This window comes from Neopelma chrysocephalum, unplaced genomic scaffold, assembly GCF_003984885.1.
Source record: "Neopelma chrysocephalum unplaced genomic scaffold, ASM398488v2 Primary Assembly neopelma1_318, whole genome shotgun sequence".
Lineage (NCBI taxonomy): Eukaryota > Metazoa > Chordata > Aves > Passeriformes > Pipridae > Neopelma > Neopelma chrysocephalum.
Genome location: NW_020897980.1, coordinates 74632 through 91345, shown reverse-complemented (window position 1 = coordinate 91345; position 16714 = coordinate 74632). Strand labels below are relative to the sequence as shown.

Genomic DNA, 16714 nt, shown 5'->3' with positions numbered 1-16714 from the left:
ACAGCCAGGACACACAGGAAACTAAGGAAAAAGGGAAAACCAAGGCAAAGCCAGGGCTAGGCAGTTAATTCCATTAATTTTTCAGGAGCCACACGAGGCTGATACCACAGCAGAGCTGCTCCTCGTCCCCGACCTCCTGGACCCTCTTCCATCTCTGTTTCCTTCTCCTGCTGCTGGCACAGAGGATGGTGCAGCTGCCTGAAGAGCAGGAGCAGGGAACTGGGCCAACTCCATGATTTTCTATTTATTTTTCAGGAGTAAGTTCACTGAGATCAAATGGGAAATTATGGGCTCATCAGGAGCATCTGAGAAGGGAGAAGAATTGTAAAAGAATATTTTCCTTTCAAATAAAAGCAATTATTTTTCCTAAAAAAAAAATCTAATATCTGACATTTAAAAATTTTACCCCAAACATTGCCTAGGAAACAATCTTTATCACTGGATCATTTTATATCCCAGTACTTGGATTATGCCAGATTCAAACAAGGAGCAAACAGCAATATTCCAATTTGTACAAAAGAATGTCTTGCTGTAGTTGCAGAAATGCAAATTAGGCAACATCCACCTCGAAGCATTTTCAAATGTATGTCTCTATAAACTGCCTTTTCATATATGCATTAAATTATATCTCTGATAGGAAGGAAACAAGAGATTTTTCTTTTCTTTTCCCCTGCAGCTGAGCCCAGAACTGACTTAATTCCAGTTCAATTTGCACAGTTTTGCCCTAAATGTACTTTCTTTTTGAGTCTTCCCAGAGCACTGAGCAGTGCAGGGCCGTGTTCACCTGCTGGGACACCAACAGCTGATGGCTGTGACCTGGAACTTCTGCTCTGATCCAATTCACCAGTGAAAGCACAAAGAGACCCCAATAAACGTGATCTGTTGGATTCCCAAAGCCTCAATGCAATTCCCACGTGGGATCCATCAAACTTCTATAACTGGCCTGCTCCTATTTCAGCTGAGCTGTTCCACTGACACCAACCCTACCTTTCATTTCAATTCTCTTTGCTTTTTCCATATCAAAAGTAAATTGTATTAATTTGCTTGCAATTAGTTTGAGGTTGATAAATCCACGCTTTCAACTCCCAACATCTGTGGAAGCAGAGTGTTTGTAACAGAGCTTTTAAATTCATTATGAGAATAACATAAATCAACTTTACACCTGCTTTGTGCTGCAACACATCTCAGTTCTGCTTCACCAATTTAATTCAAAAATCATGGTGGCAATATCACTGTCAAAGGGAATTGTAGCCTGGTCGGGTTTTTTTGCTCAAATTGCAAAGAATTTGTGTTCACATTTCAGCTGCTTTTTAGAAATGGGGACTCACAGAAGGTTAATGCTGATAAACTCCTGTTCCATCTCATCACATCTCTGGGTCTGATTTGTATAGATATGGTGAAAATTCTCAGAATATGGAGGGGGAGTCCTTCAAGTGCTCAAAACATGAAAGCAAATGGTGGAACTTTCAGGTTTGGGACTGGATGTTTCCAAGTTCTGCTGATTTAAATGACTTTGGGGTTTTATGGAACATATTTAAACATGTGAACTCTGAAATTTGGGATTAATGACACTCCAGTCTCTTCTGGGCAACTGGCACAGGTTGCCCAGAGAAGCTGTGGCTGCCCCTGGATCCCTGGAAGTGTCCAAGGCCAGGTTGGAGCAACCTGAGATAGTGGGAGGTGTCCCTGCCCATGGCAGGGGTGGCACTGGATGATTTGAAGGTCCCTCCCAACCCAAACCAGTCTGGGATTCCATAAAATACCACAAGTTCAGGTTCCAACACAGAGCTCAGAAGTTTGTTCCTCTTCCTTCTGCCAAGTTCTGCTTTGCTGGGTGAGGAGGGTTCCAGGAGGGATCATGGAAATCTGTGCTCTGGAAACCCAGAGCCAGGAACAGGCACCAGGAAGGGGTGAGGCTGGATGATTTTTAAGGTGTCTCCCAACCCAACCCATTCCATGATTCCATGATTTTCCATGAGTGACATGGCCTACCCACACCAGCCTGGCTGTATCCCTTCATTCCACAGCCACATCCTCCAGATCAGAGACAGCTCCTGGGATGCTCCTCACTTCCCATCCCTTCCCCTTCCCAGGGCTGGATTCATTGTACCTTAAAACATTCATCTCAAACACGATGTTCTGCAGAGATTACAGCAGGGTTTGTAAGGGATGCAAGTCCAAATATCCCTGTGGAAAATTAATGGAATACTCATGTACAGTTAAGCACCAGGCTTTTATTGGGCTACGTCTCCAATCCAGAATGGATGTGCCAACCTCAACACACTTTTTGCCCATGTGCAATGAAGTTCCTTGGAATGTGGCTCCCTTATAAGATCCAAGGGTTGTTACTGGAAAAATTATCATAAATCACTAGATTTGCAGAGTGCAGGGCGGGATTAGATGGGATATTGGAAGGAATCCCTCCCTGTGAGGGTGGTGAGGAGCTGGGATGGAATTCCCAAGAGAAGCTGTGGCTGCCCCTGAATCCCTGGAAGTGTCCAAGGCCAGGTTGGATGGGGCTTGGAGCAACCTGGGATAGCAACCTCCCTTATAAGATCCAAGGGTTGTTGTTACTGGTAAAATGAGCATTAATTACTGGATTTGGACAGTGCAGGGCAGGGCTGTCTGTGTAACAGCAAATGGGATCAGCTGAAACTTTCCAGAAGGGAAACTCAGTAGATTTACAGAGCAGGTTACAACTCTGAGCAGCAGGAAAATACAGCTCAGGCCCTTCATCCAAAGGAAGTTTTATGGGCAATTAATTAATTACACCAGTTCTCTAAAATTTGTTTCAGGACCCTTCCCACCCAGTTTCAGGACACTTTCCTCCTTGTAACCGTGAAATTCTCTGTATGTCAGGTTTGCTCGTGGCTCACAGTGACACTTCAGACCTTCTTGTGTCACCTGCTCAATTCCTCCACTCAGCCCTGAAAATGGGAACTCCTGACCTGCAGGGGTGGGGATGGGAATCACACGGAATCACAGGATCAACCAGGTTGGAAAAGACCTCTGGGATCATCGAGTCCAACCTGTGACCCAACCCCACCTTGTCTCCCCCACCATGGCACTGATGCCACATCCAGGCTCTGCTTAAACACCTCCAGGGACGGGGACTCCACCCCCTCCCTGGGCAGCCCATTCCAAGGGCTGATCCCTCTCTCTGGGAAGAACTTCTTCCCCATGGCCAACCCAAACCTGCCCTGGGGCAGCTCCAGGCTGTGCCCTCTTGTCCTACTGCTGGTTCCTGGGAGCAGAGCCCGACCCCCCCCCGGCTCCCCCCTCCTGTCAGGGAGTTGCAGAGAGTGAGAAGGTCTCCCCTGAGCCTCCTCCTCTCCAGGCTGAGCCCCCCCAGCTCCCTCAGCTGCTCCTCACAGCACTTGTGCTCCACACCCTTCCCCAGCCTCGTTGCCCTTCTCTGCCCCTGCTCCAGCCCCTCAACATCCTTCCCAACCTGAGGGCCCAGAGCTGGGCACAGCACTCGAGCTGTGGCCTCCCCAGTGCCCAGGGCAGGGGCACAATCCCTGCCCTGCTCCTGCTGCCACACTATTCCTGCGCCAGGCCAGGCTCCATTGGCCTCTTGCCCCCCTGGGCCCCCCTGGCTCATGTTCAGCTGCTGTCAGTCAGTCCCCCATGCTCAGAACTCCCAACAGCTGGTTCCCAACACCATGGAGAGCTTCCCATCCATGAGAGGTGCCAGCACAAGGAGCTCTGGGAATCTGAACAGACTTAAATGTGTTTAGGGGTTTTGGAGCAGGTCAGATCAATCCCAAAATACACACAACCCCTCCTTGGCAGCCCCAGCTCCTGTGACTGAGTTTACTTTATGGGATGTCTCTGAGTGCTGTCCCAGAGGTGGGAGATACTCCCTCAATCACCACATTTCATTTGGAATGTTCACCAAAACTCCAAATTTTCTTTACCAAATTTCCTTTTCAGCTGCTCTAGAGAGAGAACCATCGTCTGGAATCCACAATTCCAGCTGCAGCAACACCTCTTTGTCAGATTAATTGGAGCCAGGAGCTGGACCAGATGATCCCTGTGGGTCCCTCCCAACTCAGGACACTCCAGGATTCTCTGACTAATTACTGCCTCTCTCTTAACTGGATCTCCCACCCCATGTTTTATCTCCATCATTAATTAAGGACGGCTGAACATCTAAATCCACCCTGCACGGTCAAGACTTCCTTCTGCTTTGATCCATGTGGAGAATTCCTTTGATCCTCCAGTACATCAGCACCCTGGGATGCTCCTTCTGCAGATCTTTCCAAGGAACACCTCTGAACATCAGATCTTCTCCTTCCTAGGAGGCAGAAGCAGTTCCATGCTGGAATAGAAACCTACTCTCCCGTTCTCCACATTCATTTCTCTGGGGGTGAAGAGGAAAAAGTGTTTCTGAAAGCTCATTTAGTTCACTTAATGTTTCAAAAGTACCTAAAGACCCCCACGGAAAAAATAATGTCTGTGCAATCCTGGTAGCATTAAATACCATTAAATAAATCACTTTTAGAGCAGTGATGCCTCTTTCTGAACATTCAGTTACACAGAAGAGGCAGTTTGTTGCAAAAAAAGAAGATCCAGGAGCAATACCCAAAATCTCCAGTGTTTTGCAGTGTTTGATATTCCTAATTAACTGTGATAAATCCTCTCTAACACTCTCTCCCCATTTCCAAAGCCTGCCTGAGTCAGAACATATGGAAAACTCAGCCCATATAACTGGAGGATGGTACTTCACAGATTTTTCCCAAACCTGTCTGAGGGTTTCTTTTTCCCCATCACCACTAAACAGAACAGTAAGGAGACAAAACTAAACCCCTTTAATGATGATGGTGCTTCCAATGCCATCCCCAGGCAGGAAGAGCACACCTGCAGCTCCTGGGATGCATCCTGCCTGTTAGCTCACATTTTTTTTCCCCTGTTCCTATTTCTTAAAAAGGAAAAGAATCCCAAGTGTTCTTTAAAGGAATTTACAATTCATGTCCTTTTACCAGCTCTCCTCCCCCTGCCTTGGAGAGGGAACTAAATGCAAAGCCTGCACTGACACACACAGGCTTCCCAACACCTTCTGCCTCTTCCCTCATGGAATTCCATCCTGCTTTCCTGCTTGGAAAGACCCTGTGCTTCTGTCTGCACCAACTCAGAGCTCTGCAATGTTAATAACACCCATTTGGGGCCAGTATGTGTTGATTTGTCTGTTTTAAACACGGCACTGAGGGATGAGGCACCTGGGCAGGGGTTTGGGGGCCTGGAGGATTCAGAGAGTTGAGTGAAAGGCGACCACAAGTGACTCTGTTTCTGTCTCTGGGCCACCTATGGATTCTGTGGTTGGTTTGGGGGTTTTTGGGTTCATAGTTTGATTTTTAAAGGTGGTTGATATAATTAATATAATATAATCTGGTTCAAGCTTGAAAACCAAACTGCACCACTAAAGCCAGTTCCCAAAAGAGCACATGCAGAACCCCAAAAAATGCCACCACAAAGGGCAAAAAGGGACTTACCCACTCCCAGCTGCCTGTGCCCACCAAATAGGTGCTCAAGAGTTATTTTTAATTAGCAACTACAAGAATTAGAACATCTGAGACCTAAATTCTCCAGCCTCTCTCACCAAACCCTGAAAGATTTTGGCCTCTGCACTCGACTGAGGTGAAGCACTGGCTGCAGTCACAGCTGCCACAGAGGAGCAGCAGTTGAGATAATATCTTACTTATTTATTTTATTCATGTTATTCATTGCCCTTACACTTGGAGCTCTGCTTTGGAGCTGTGAAAACAGGATGTTAATCACTATCTTTCTGACAGAACACAAATTCCACCCTTTTTTCTGTCCTGTAGAAAGGACTGCACACAGAGCCAGGGAAAACAAGGGCTGTGTCCTCCAGGAGTTGGGTTTGTGGGCAGAGCTGTGACAGATCCTGGAGTCAAAAATTCCAGCCAAGGAGCAGGAGCAAAACATGGGAGAAGGGGAAAGCAGGAACTAAGCCCTTACTGCTAAAAAATATTGGTTGTGTAGCTCCACCTTCTTGTTAAATCTCAATAAATCACCTCAGAGCACGTTTGGAGCTGTGCTCTGGTTTGGACATGGATTCAAGAGAAACCTGAGGCAAGAGCCAGTGTTAATGATAATTAGAAGCTAAGTGGGACATCCCACTTATGGAATAATGACTGTTCTGGAAAGGACCTCACCACCATCCCATTCCTTGTCATGGGCAGGATGCTCCAACCTGGCCTTGGACACTGCCAGGGATGGGGCAGCCACATCTTCTCTGGGAATTCCCTCCCAGCCCTCCTCACACTCACAGGGAGGAATTTCTCCCCAATATCTCATCCCCTCTCTCTCTAGAGAAGCAAGTCCAGGGTTATTTTGTTGTTCTGTGATTCAATCTGAGGTAGAATCTGAACTGCTGATATAATACAGGCAATAATTTCCCACACAGTACATGGGAGCCAGCCCAGCTCCCAGGAAGATAAATCTCTTTTGTTGCTGTCATGCATATTATTCCACATTCTTCTACTTAAGATAGATGCTTTTGTGCTGTTTTGTGCTCTGATTTTGTAAATGTTCATCTTTTTAGTGATATTTCCCTGATAATGGAACAACAGAGCAAAACAGAATATGCAATGAAGTTAATAGAATATGAGCTCCAACAGATAAAGGAAGGTGCAAAAATGATGGTGTGGCCAATCCCTACAGTCAGCACTGAGGAATTGTATCCATAATTTGAGTTGGTAAACATGTTAACTTGCTCCTCCAGCCTCCCAAATGTAGCTCGTTTATCATTTTAACAGCTCCAGAGTTTTCTCGTTCTCACTCCTGGGACTCTCCATGCAAATGATGATTTATATCCACAGCCATGGGCTGCTCCAATGCTGAAGAGACACTTTAAGAGCAGATATGAAGGGAAATAAAAGAAACTTTTGTGTCTCTTCATCTGAAGAGATGAACACAGCTAAAAACACCCCACAGATATTGGCTGCTGCTTCAAAAGGAGCAAGTGCTCTCTCGGAATCAAGGACAGGCAGCAGATCAATTCCCTTCCACAGAAATTCCTTTCACACAATTTGCTTTTGGACTATTATTGTTCCCTTCAAATGAAATCTTGGTTCCCTTAAAATCAACAGCAAAACTTCAACTTGGACACAGGATTTCATTTCATCTCTGGCTTCCCCATCCCCAGGAAGCAGAGCCAGGTGATGCTGCCAAGGGAAAAAAGATTCTCTTCGGAATCCTGATGTGAAAGGAGGAGGAAAACAACCATCACTAAGAGAAAAAAAAGCATTGGAAAGCACAACCTGAGCTTGAGCCTGAGGAGAGACAAGGAAAGCAGGGATCCAGGTCCTCATCAGCACAGCCTTGGAGTCAGATTTAACCGGATGAGGCTCCTGATGGATTATTGGAAGCACCAATCCAGGGAAATCAGCTGCCCCATGGCAGCAAATATAAACCAAAATGACATGGAATCATTGAATCCTTAAGGCTGGAAAAGACCTCCAAGACCATCAATTCCCAGGATGGATCAGCAGCCAAACAGCAAGGCAGGTGCACCCACAACCCCAAAGTGCTGAGATCCCTCAAGGAGCAGCATTTCTGTTTCCATAAACTCCCAAAATAAGGGAGCAGAGGTGACACCACGACTCACAAAATCATTTGGGCTGGAAGGGTCATCCTGAGACCAGGCAGGGTCAGTCACAGGATCTGCAAGGAGAACATCTGCTCCATTATATCCTGGATAATTAATTATCCAGAATTAGGACCACCCAAACCAGTTGGAGCAACAGGAGCATTTAGCCTTGCTCCTGGCCCTCCTTCTCCACAGGCAAAATAAATCCCTCTAGCAGTGTATTCCAATTCCTAATAAGCCTCAGATGGGACCAGAGTGGATTCCAACAGTAAATGTGTCTCTGGGAAAACGTGTCTTGCCAGCACCTCCCTCCCATCTCCAGCCAGGAGGTTCAGGCTGGAGCTCCTCAGCCCTGGGCACAGATGATCTCACAGACAAATTTTAAACCATTTGATACTTTGGGGGTCAAAATCAGCAGCTTAACTTTAATTGGAATTAAGGCAATAAATCCTCCTTGTGGGATATCAACACCAAAATGATGTGATGTGGTAGAGGAAGGACAATCCCTCATCTTCCTCAGGTGAAACACTTGTGAGCAGAGTCCAAGGAAAGCACAGAGATGGGCACAGGAACAGCCAGAGCCTCAGGAATCTTCCAGCTCAAGGTCACAGGCAGTGGGAAGAGCCACAGCTCTATTAAAGTGCATCCAGATATATGAAACTCTCTTATCTGTGTGAATGAGTGTTGGGTTTACTGAAGAAATATTTATTTTGAACTTATCTCAGTGTCCTTTAACAATATTTACAGATGGGAATTATTTAAATAGATAAACAAATATATATAATGAATAAATACACAAAATATTTAATAAATATTTACATTTTAAAAATAAATAAATACAGTTGCAGGTTCTGAAATCACTCTCATCAGATATAATAGTGTTAATCCTCTACAGTTTAAAACAGAATGATACTCTTGCTTTGCTTCCCCATCACATATTCAACTGATATCAGGAAAACTCCCAACTCCATCCCCTGCAGCAGCAGTTAGAATTAAAACCTATTGTAATTATGGCTGACCAAAAAATAGAATTTTTGCTGCGTAGAGAATTCAGATTTTTTTTCGTATTTGCCACTGACCCAAAGTGAAGGAAGCAAATACTCGAGTAATACAAAGTTCAACATAAACCTAGTGAGAAATGCCAGAAGTATTTCAGTGCCTGCAGGTCAGGAAACCCTGGAAACCCTGGAAACCCTCCTCCTCCACATCTTCTGGTGCTGCCCCTTCTGAGCCTTGGTTTTGGTTTCCTGTTGCCACTGCAGGGGTTTATGCACTTGCATTTCAGCTCTCTGAGAGAGGAAGGATCAAAACAGCTTTAAAAATGCTGCTTATGGGAAAGGAGGGGCAGCCAGGGGGGTCGGGCTCTGCTCCCAGGGAACAAGGGACAGGACAAGAGGAAACAGCCTCAGGCTGTACCAGGGGAAGGTCAGGTTGGATACTGGGGAAACTCCTTCATGGAAAGAGTTCATGGAAAGTGTTGGAATGGGCTCCAGTGGTGGAGTTTCCACCCCTGGAGGGATCTAACATCCCTGTGGATGTGGCAGTCAGGAACAGGGATTAGTGGTGGCCTTGTCAGTGAACTCAGTGACCTCAGAGGGCTTTTCCAACCCAAACAAGTCCAGGGATCTGTTCCCTCACTCTGTGACTCTCTGTCCCAACCTCCCCTGAGAGAGGAGGAGGCTCCATGGGATGGAATTTGTTCCTGGAAAGGACTGTCAGGGAGGTTTGGAGTCCCCATCCCTGGAGGTGTCCAAGGAAGGCCTGGCCATGGTACTCAGTACTCTGGGCTGGGGGACAAGGTGGGGATCAGGCACAGCTTGGACTGGATGATCCTGAAGGGCTTTTCCAAATAAAATGATTCCATGAGTCTGTGATTCTGTGGAAGGAGAATCTGCAGGAACTGACCTTTCCTGTGGACCCACGATCCGGATTCAGCGCCAGGGAATAACAGAACACAGGGATTCTGCTTGAATTAGGAACCCTTGGTGGCCTCACCAGCCAGCAAACTGCAGGCAAACAGCATCCAAAGGGCTCAACCCCCCCAGTGCTGAGGAGAATAAAAGGCCTCACACTCCAAAGCCACAGAAACTCTTCTGAAGATCCTCCCGTGGCATCCTGACAACCAGCACACCCCCTCCAATTAAGACACCCTCATAAATAGTTCTTAAGCCCAAAGGTGGCATCTCATTTACATATTTATGAGCCTAATAAGAAAGCTGAAAAGACTCGGCTCTGATGCTGCTTTGCCTTTTGTTGTTGAAGGGGATGAGCTTCCCCTGAGCACACAGAGCTTTGCTGCCCCTGGTTGTCACACAGTGAGGCCACCCAGGCCAACCTGGCCGTGGTTGGTGCTCCCAGGTCAGCTCCCAACCTCCAACATCCCCTCTGAGAGACCTGGGGATAAGAAAAGCTGCTCTACCAGCTAATTCCAGGCCACTGAAACATCCCTCTCTTAACTCCTGCATCAATTCCACGGTGTAAAAGAGCCCTGAGGGAAGAAAAAACCCACAAGGCTATTGAGGGGCAGCAAGTTACAGACTAATTGGAAGAAGCCAGACATGACCCAGTATAGATTTCTCCCCAGTTGGACTTATTTTTCAATGTAAAAATAATATATTAAATTAAAACAGTGACAGGACGATTTTAAACTATTAGAAAATGAGGTTGTGGAAGTCAATGAAATGTGCAGCCTCAAAGCCTCAATTCCAAGTCCTTGGCACCTCCCAGACACAACTCGGGGTTTTTTGGGTTTGTAAGTGCTCAGCACAACATTTATAAACCTTCCTTTAAGAATCTGTAGCTTTCCTTGAGAAATCCCCCACCCAGAACCTGAGATTAAACAACAAAGCAAAGCAAAGGACTCTTATTTTCACAACTCCCTGTTACCACTGAACCTGTAATGAACACCAAAAGCCTCAATTTGTGATGACACTAAACTTGAAGCAATTTAAGATCTCTCTTTGCTGAGCTCCCTCTGTTAATTAATCCGACCTTCAGTGCTGCTGCTCAGCCACATTTCCACTTGGACAACTCTGAGGAACTTTCCATCAGCCGAGGTCTTCAGGACAATTAAAGAAACCAAAACACATCAAATGAAAGTTTAAACACCCAAAGGAGTGAGACCTGATTAAAGCTGTCCTTCCAAGCCCAGCAAACATTTTGTCTGGAGCTCCTGGGCCATCTCCTCACCCACTTCATGAACCCTCTTTGTTGACCCGTGCAAGAACATCAGGTGACTGCACCTCTCCCTTAGGCAGGATTTTGAGCCAGGTTTAAAAGCAGTCAGGCCCAAACCAGGGAATGCCACAATAACACCAACAGCACCGTGGGCTGAGGGGAAAGAATTCAACCTTTCCTGGTGTCAGAGTTCTGTTGGAATCAATAATACCTGTTAAAAGGAGCATAAAATCACAGATCTCGGTGCTGCCTTTTCCTCCACCTTCTGTATCAAGTTTTCTGAGGTTCTTTCTTGCCCAGGTGCCTTGACCAGAAGTCCCACTCATGTGGGAACAAGCCTTGACTTCAAAGATCACCATTCAATTCCGTGCTCTACCCCTAAACTGCTGCAAATTTGGGCCAATTACCTTCATTTATCTGGTTCTGATCCCGTCAAATTCAACCAGAATTGGATACAGAGCCACCACTCTGATTCACCCCTTAATCTTCCTGCACTTCAGTTGATCAGAGCCTCGAGAACAAACCAACAATTAAAAAAAACACAGAAAAAAATCACAAAAAAGATAAAGTTTACCCCAAAACCATTTTATCTAAGGCAGATGTGAGTCCCTGAACAAGATCAGGGCTCCCCTTTGTGCCACTCTCACAGGAAGAACTCCTTTGTTTCCAACTTACTTATAAGCTCAGTAGTCAAAACAAGGCAGGGAAAGGAAATAAGGAGAGAACTGAGTTTTACTCCTGCTTACTTCACATTTTTAATGTAAGGGTTAAATAATTAGAAGAGAACCAGACTCAAAGGCATCCCCAAATCCAGGATCCCAAATTTTAGCTTATTGTAGAGCTATTACCTTATATTTTAGCAGGACAGGGTAGAAAAAATTCCTAAATATGATTTTCTCATTTTTTTCCATGTAATTCAAAGCACTACCCCAAATTTTCATCAAAAGCACAACTTTTTAAGTAGCTCTCATTAGTGGCCTTGCCAGATGTGTATAATAGCAAATTTTCATGCGTACAAAGAGGAATGAGCATGATTCCTCTCATCTCACAGCCAGGGGAATGAAAAAACATCCATTTCTTTAATTTAGCTTTGTCAGAAGAAGCCCTTTGTGGCATCCCCAGGATCATTTTGGGAGCACTTCTGGAAGTGGGAGGAAGAACCAGTGTGTGCCTGTGCATCTCCCTGTACATCAGAATGGGAGGGGGGGGTTATTCTTGTTATTAGAATGTACTTGGATTTGATGGTTGCAGGAGCACAAAACCCAGATAAAGCAGATTTAGATTTAGACAAGTCTAGAAAGCCTGTGCCAGCACTGGGACCAGGGCTCAGATCTCCTCCTATATCCTATTCCCTGGGAACTTTGGCAATAGGCTATAAATTGGGCTTCATCCTAAAAATATTTATCAGCTGACCAATCATCTGTTAGGCTTTGGTTGTCAGGGAAACGGGAATTTATGAACATCATTTTCAGAGACATTGAGAAAAAGCAGCTGGGGCTGAGAGGCAGGAGAGGAGCAGCCCCAACCCTCCCCTTTGAGCCAGGGCAGCACCAACCCAGGGGCTCCAGGGACTCTTCCTCAATAAACCCCACGCCCCTCACAGCAGGACACACTTTTTCCATCCAGGGCTTGCAGAGCATCCCCTCGTGCTCCCAGAGCAACAGGGATTATTTCTTCACCTCAGCACTCAGTCATTGCAGTCAAATCTTACTCTTTGGCCACCAAACAGCGACTTTTCCACCCAAAACCTCCGGAGAAATTGGCCAAAAGATGCCCTGGCTCCTAATTATAGGATTGGAATCATAGAATCCCAGAATGGTTTGGGTTGGAAGGGACCTTAAAGGTCATCCAGTTCCAACCCCCCCCTGCCACGGGCAGGGATTCCAGATGTCATTCCTTGATCTTGGAATAGGAAACTGAGGTTTCTGACTTAACAGGCTGGTTTACTTCATGCACAAAAGCTACTTTGAGGGTTAATTAATGCTTTTTTCTTTGAAATCCTTTGAAGATCAGACAGCAAACCCCACCTATACGGGGTGAACACGAATCCTGCCATCAGCTCACACACTTTTCTATCTGAGGCACCAATGCCCTTCCTTTTATTTTCTCAATAAAACCTTTTAATACTTCTTTTTTTTTAAAGGAACACCATTAAAGTCACTCAGTGTCAAACTACGAGGACCAATTCTGGAAAGCATGTTCCAGGCAGGTATTTATAAATTCCCTGCAGCTGACAAAAAGTGGCATTTTCTGATAGTCCCTGCAGGGAACACAAACCCCCCCCGTTGCTGTGGTTACCCCACGAAGCTGTGCCCACCACAGTGATCCCTGGAGCTTTCCCAGTCTAACATTCTGCATTTAGACCAGATTTGTATTTTCACCTCCCTCTTCTTTAAAATAGAGGAGGACAAAAATGACAGGGGAAGAAATGAGAGACTTCCCTGCAGCTCTCACCCTGAGCCTTCTGTTCCATCTGTGGCCGACACGGAGACGACAGGGGGAATTTTTAGAGGGTGGCTTTGAAGAGCAGACCAAAATCCGAGCAACTGTTAACAAAAAGTGTGAATATGGCAGACAGGAGAGGAGGTTCCATAAGGAACATACATACAGAGGGGTGTTTTCCAGAAAGGGAAAACCTTGTTTCACCCAAAAGAGCTGCTGTGGAATTCGAGGGCCTTTCAGCTCCCTCAGACGAGTGTGGACAGACCAGCTGAGAAACCAAGGAACTCTAAAGAAATAAGATTAAAAATTATTTACCAAACAATAAAGTATTTTTTTTTTCCCCTCGTGATCTGAGACTGGATTAAACACAGAGGATGAAAGTTAATGTCACAGAATCATCATATCATGGAATGGTTTGGCTTGGGAGGGACCTTAAGGACCATCTCATTCCAAACCCCTGTGACAGGCAGGAAACTGTCCACTACAGTCTGGGTGTATTTTTAAAGCATCACCTAAACCATATTCAGTTGTTCTTGCTCAGTCTTTGCCTCTTCAAAGCAAGGAAATCTCAGTCCATGGACATCTCGTGACAGTGACATCCAGAGCTTTATTTCTCCCAGTGAAGGGAAGTATTTCTGCCTGATTTCCTTTGGTTCCTGTCTCTCCGTTTCACTCTCTTCTAATTTTTGAGCAACGAGACAGAAGAGAAGCTCCAAATAACTGTTCTCCAAATCAGCCATTATTGAGAATACTTTAATCACACTTCATCTTACTCATCTCTTTTCTAAGATTAAGCACTTCCAATCTCCCTCATGCTCTGAAAAATGCTGGGGAAGCAGCAACAATTAAACAGCAAATCTGAATACAGAGACATTTGCAGAAGAAACAGTGACAGAATGCACTTCCCTCCTGATCCACAGATATACAGAAATATTATATTTATAGATATATGCAGGTTTTCATGAATTTTAATTCATTTGATTCCAGTACAACCACACAGAATGGATTTACTCAACTCATCCATGAGCATGGATCAACCATTTATTCCATCCTCACATATCCATTTCCCTTCCCACCACTTGGTTCCTTCTCTTCATAGCAATTCATGGAATAACAGACCTGGAAGACCATCAAGTCCCACCAGGAATTCCCAGTGGGGTCAGTGAGAGGATGAGAAGCCCCTTGTGCAGTGGGGTCCTGACTCACCTGGGCCTGAAGGTGCTGCTACAAAGCAAATATTAGACACGAAATAAATAGTAGACACCAAATAAATAATAGTCACCATATAAAGAACAGTCACCAAATAAATAACAGTCACCAAATAAATAATAGTCACCAAAAAATAACGGTCACCATATAAATAATAGTCACCAAGAAATAATAGTCACCAAATAAATATCACTATATAAATAATGGTCACCAAATAAACAATGGTCGTCACATAAATAATAATCACAAACCAGCAGTGGGGGTTGGCTGGTCTTTAAGGACCCTTCCAGCCCAAAGCATTCCATGAGCAAACAGCTTAAAGGAATTCATTACACAGACTCCAAGGGACACCTTTTACTCTCACTGTGGTGAGATCAACTACAACCACACCTGGGAATATTTTGCAAACAAATTCATGACAGTAAAGGCAAAAGAAAAAAATAAAAGAGGCAAAATTTGTTGGATAAATTATTCTCAATGAATAATTCCTCCAGCTCTGATAGTAAAACATAATTACACACCGTGACAGTGGATTATGTATTAGTTGGGGGTACTAATTAGTTAATGTTTGTACAGCTTCTGCAAGATGTAATGTGCTTAAGCATTATCATTAACTAAGTGGAGCATTCAGTTTGAAATTATTTTTACCATAACTCAGAGCAGTATCACCTACACCCTTTCAAAGGGCTGTGATCAGTTGAACGTGGTATCTCCTGATCTTTTGTCAGGAAGGAAAATTCACAACCCAAATTAGGGGCTGGGAGGAAGCAGCAGCAGCTCCCTGGCTGCTGAGCTGATTAAAAGGGAGATGGTTTATTGCCAGGTTAGAGGAGCCTTCTTTGAGGCAGAGGCTGGACTTTATCTGACACACAAAGTCACAGCAGCTCGCGTTTAACAAGTCACATCAGTCAGATTCTTGATTTGACAGAAAACCAGAAGCTTGCACAGGGTTTGGAGTGTGGCAGGAGATGCTCAGGGCCTCTGCTAAGCAGGATAATAAAGTCCTGCAGCCGTGCAGGAGCCTTGTTTCAGTCTTAATCAGACTCGAGGGGTCAAAGGCCACTGGGTGCATCTGTACACACCCAAACCTGATCAACTCACTGCTCAGACACTGCAGAAAGGAGGGGAAAACCCCCAAATACCCACGAAACTCTTTGAGATCAAAAGCTTTATTATGTTTCTGAGACTCAGAAGGACAGACCTGTGAGGGAGTGCAGCACACCATTAAGGAGGGCTTTTCATTTAATCAAATCTCCACTTTACACAGGCAAATGGGCCTTATCCCCAAACATCAGAGGTTGGGAAGCTCCAAAGAGCCCTGCCAGAGAGGGCATTGCTGTTGTTTTTCCCTCAGTTAAAGACAAAAGAAGGAAAGCTGGTGGAAATCATCCGTGTCAGAGCAACCCCTTCTTGTCTGGAAGGCAGTGTGTTGGTTTTTTCCAGCTGTCAGACAACCCAGAGGACACTAATGCCCCCAAATCCAGCCCTATTTTTATGCTAAAAGAAAGGAGGATTATTTTTCACGAGGAGTTTCATCCAAACTCATCTGGGTTTCTTTTGAAACTCTCAGCATTTGCATTTTTTAATAGTTCTGGGCTGCAGGTAAATGATCCATGAAAGAGGATGGAGTGAACGTCCATTTTCTGCAGGATCCACAGAAAATCCGTGTCAGTCTCCTCTGCAAAGGGCAAACTTTGGGCTCCTGCCTCTGGAACCTCTCCAGGAGCATCCACACCAGAATCCCTGAGGGGTGTGGATCTCACAGGAGCCTTTGCCACACGAGAGGAACAATTCCTGGATCAAGGAAATGTTTAATAAGAGCAGTTGTTACACTTAGATTTTTTGTTAAAGCTCTCTAGAGGGGTTTCAGAGAGGTTTTTGGGCTCCTTTGTGGAGTCAGAGAGGAGATTCATTCCACAAGCCCCAGTCCCAGGCAGTTCCTGACAGTCTGTTTGTGTACATACATTACTCCTGACAGATGCTAAACCCAACGTCTCCTAAATCAAATGCAGTGTGAAAATGAAAATCAAATATTTTATATTTAGCTGAGTCATTGCTCTTAATCTCCCGTGTCTGGATTCTTCTGGGACTGTGACTCCACAATCTTATTCCAGGGGAGTTCTTTTCAATGCATGTGGAAGTGATAGCAGTGAGTGGCAGGTTGTGTTCTGTCCCCTCTCTGTTCCACAGGACGTCAGGAATGGCTTTAAACCCCCAGAGAGTGGGTTTAGGGCTGAGTTTTGAGCACCCTGCTCTAGTGGGAGGTGTTCC

The 16714-nt window shown here is 45.2% G+C and overlaps 1 protein-coding gene across 4 annotated transcripts in view; it reads right to left on the bottom strand.

The window, feature by feature from the left end:
* Nucleotides 1–16714, bottom strand: part of LRRTM4 (leucine rich repeat transmembrane neuronal 4) — a 203433-nt gene that overhangs the window by 162016 nt on the left and 24703 nt on the right. The window lies entirely within an intron of this gene.